Genomic DNA, 3,637 nt, shown 5'->3' on the forward strand with positions numbered 1-3,637 from the left:
AAAAAAAAAAAACCAGGGCACCTGGTGGCTCAGTCGGTTAAGTGTCTGACTCTTGGTTTCAGTTTAGGTTGTGATCTCACGGTTCGTGGGTTCGAGACCCATGTTGGGCTCCATGCTCACAGCACAGACCCTGCTTAGGATTCTCTCTCTCCTTCTCTCTCTGCCCCTTTCCCCCTCTCTCAAAATAAATAAATAAACTTAAAAAAAAAGAGGATAGATCAGCACTAAGAAAAAATATATCCAAGAGGAAGAAGTGAGGAGGCAAATAGCAATGGTAAGCAAAGATTTTAGTAAATTTATTCAAACTAAAATGTAGGACAAAATAGGCCTGCACACACATATAGGAGGGATGGAGGAAGAAAAAGAAATAAAGGACAAGAGCAGGGGCAGCTGGATGGAGAGGGCAAGGGCAGTGTCTAGCCCACAGGGTAGGTTGGAAAGGAGGTCTACAGGGCCAAGGCCCCCAAGCACACAGGATTTGCAGTTTTTTTTTAAAGTAGGCTCCATACCCAATGTAGGGCTTGCACTCACAATCTTTTTTTTTTTTTTTTTTACATTTATTTATTTTTGAGAGACAGAGCATGAACAGGGGAGAGTCAGAGAGAGAAAGAGACAAAGAATCTGAAGCCGGCTCCGGGCTCTAAGCTAGCTGTCAGCACAGAGCCTGATGCGGGGCTTGAACCCAGGAACTGTGAGATCATGATCTGAGCCAAAGTCAGTCGCTTAACTGACTGAGCCACCCAGGTGCCCCTTTAACTCATAGGCTTGAGATCAAGAGTCATATGCTCTACTGACAGTGCCAGCAAGGTACCCAAAGATTTGCAGAATTTAATAAGAATGTGAAGACCTTACCAAAAAAACCTGAAAACGGGGCACCTGGGTGGCTCAGTCAGTTGGGTATCCAACTCTTGACTCGGCTCAGGTCATTCATTACTCCAGGGTCATGGAATTGAGCCCCACATCACGGTCTGGGTGAAGCCTGGAGCCTGCTTGAGAGTCTGTCTCCCTCTGCCCCTCCCCCCTTCTCATGCTCTCTCTCTAAAATAAAAAATAAATAAGTAAAAATAAAAAATAAAATAAAGAAACCTGAAAACAACCTAAATGATGTTATATCAAGAAACAAATTGGCCTCAGGGCGCCTGAATGACTCCGTCAGTTAAGCGGCTGACTCAGCTCAGCTCATGATCTCATGGCTTCTGACAGCAGGGCTGTGCTGACTGCTCTGAGTTACAAAGGGAAGGAAGGGAGGGAGGGAGGAAGGAAGGAAGGAAGGAAGGAAGCGGCGCTTGGATGGCTCAGTCAGTTAAGCGTCTGACCTCGACTCAGGTCATGATCTTGCAGTTTGTGGATTTAAGCCCTGCATCAGGCTCTGTGCTGATAGCTCAGAGCCTGGAGCCTGCTTTGGATTCAGTGTCTCCCTCTCTCTCTCTGCCCTTCTCCCACTTGTGCTCTGTCTCTGTCTCTCAAAAATAAATAAATGTTAAAAAAAAATTGAAAAAGAAAGACAAAAAGAGATTGGCCTGGGCAGAATTAGATTAAAATGACGTGAAATGCAAATCTTCCAAACCTGAGAGGTCTAAAGTTACATGAATACTACATCAAAGGTTTTCCTGCTATTGAAGATATGTTCTCTTGGTTAAGGTGCTGATCACATCACTTCTCTGTAAGGTGCTATGCAAACAAAGATGAGCACAGAAGGTCACCTCTAATTCCACTTACAACTGGAAAACTCGTGAATGAACTTTTCAAAGAGGTGAGGGAACACTGGATATCCCTCTGAAAGAAGCCCCAAGAGCTTTGAGTGATGACAAACAAAAGTCATCTGCATGTAGAGTGTACAGGTTGGGGCATTCCTTTTGAAAGCAGCCTGAATATAGCGATAGAGCAAATCAGCCACAAGATGTTCAGATTTTGCTTAAAACAGTTTCAATAACAGTTTCCGCTTAGATGCTGGTGAGTTGAAACTATACAATGACCCGACAAATGTTCAGTTTCTGGAATCTGTTAAGGGCGATGCCGCACGTGTGCTTGAAACTCAGCAACTCACACTAGAAATCCTTTAAAGTGACATTACTACTGGCAGAAGATTTCAAAAGAGACTTCCCTGGAATTTCAGCGACCAGTTCATGGTGACCAGGTGAATTTGGGCACAGAAAACCATCAAGAATTCTAAAGCCTAGAATAAGGCTCAAGGCTTTTAGTGGAGAATGGCAAACCTTGAAAGCCTTACACCTCAAATGGTCAGTACACCTTCCGCCCCAGAAGAGGGGGAGAAGTCAATACTTAATGTTCTTATTGATGATTCAGGGCCAACAAAAGCAATTCAAACCCAGGGGCGCCATGCTGGCTCAGTCAGTAGACAATGTGACTCTTGATCTCAGGATCGCGAGTTTGAGCCCCACATTGAGCATACAAATTCTTTTTATTTTTTTATGAACTATGTTTTAAAGTTTATTTATTTTGAGAGAGACAGGAAGAGAGAGTGGGGGAGAGGCAGAGAGAGAAAGAGAAAAAGAGAAAGAGGGAGAGAATCCCAAGCAGACTCCAAGCTGTCAGACCCATGCAGGGCTCTGTCTCACAAACCGTAAGACCATGACCTGAGCCAAGATCAAGAGTTGGACGCTTAACCCACCCAGGGCCCCCCTAGAGATGACTTCAAAAAAATTCAGTCTGGGCTAGCAGATGACAGTCCTTTGATACAAAGATGCAATATGCACACAGGTTCCTGGATCTTGGGGACTTTATTGGACAGTCTCATCCTGAATTTGCAACTCTCCACTTTATTCTTGTGACTTCATTTCCAAACAGACAGCTGATTAAAGGCTAGGAAAGATTATGTGCCATATTAATAAGGAAAATGCTTTCAGCCTTAAAACATGATTTTTATTTGTTTTTAAAATTTATTTATTTTGAGAGAGAGGGAGAGGGAGAGCATGAATGGGGTAGGGGCAGAGAGAGAGAGGAGAGAGAATCCCAAGCAAGCTTCACACTGTCTACACAGAGACAGACACGGGCCTCAAATCATGAGATCGTGACCTGAACCAAATTCAAGAGTCGGATGCTTAAGGGATTGAGCCACCCAGGTGCCCCTTTAGTGCTTTGATAAATACATTTTGGTTTCATTCTTACTCGGTCTTCCAGCCCAATATTATCCAGTATAGATAATATTGGACTAGAGATGGATCTTGAGATTAATATATTTTGAGTTTTTAGTTGCAGGGCTGGCTTATGGGATTAGCGCTTTTGTTTTGTAAGTTAACTCTACACCCAGCTGGGGGCTCAAACTCAAGACCCCTGATATTGAGTAGCATATTCCACTGCCTGAACCAGCCAGACGCCCCATGGTGATGTCATGGGTTTTAAACATCCAGAAAGCCCAATTTGTTACATGCCTACTGTTAATGTAACAACATTTATTTGCAGAAAAATGAACAAACTCCCTTTTTGATAAGTGCATTTGGTAGAATTTGCACTACAGTTTCTTATTGCTGCATTGACCAACAGCTATTAAGAAGTTTTTTTATGAAACTAAGTTGAAAGTTTTTCTGGGGTATATACCAAAAAAGTATCTTTATTCTTATTTAGAAATAATTTGATCAGATAATAATTATTTCTCCTATTTAGATTTTATGTCTCC

The 3,637-nt window shown here is 42.7% G+C and overlaps 1 pseudogene; it reads left to right on the plus strand.

Annotated features, from left to right (window-relative positions):
* Positions 1–349: 349 nt before the first annotated feature.
* On the plus strand, positions 350–2,827 carry LOC115286932 (annotated as a pseudogene).
* Positions 2,828–3,637: the final 810 nt, after the last annotated feature.

The sequence above is a fragment of the Suricata suricatta genome, chromosome 3, assembly GCF_006229205.1.
Source record: "Suricata suricatta isolate VVHF042 chromosome 3, meerkat_22Aug2017_6uvM2_HiC, whole genome shotgun sequence".
NCBI lineage: Eukaryota > Metazoa > Chordata > Mammalia > Carnivora > Herpestidae > Suricata > Suricata suricatta.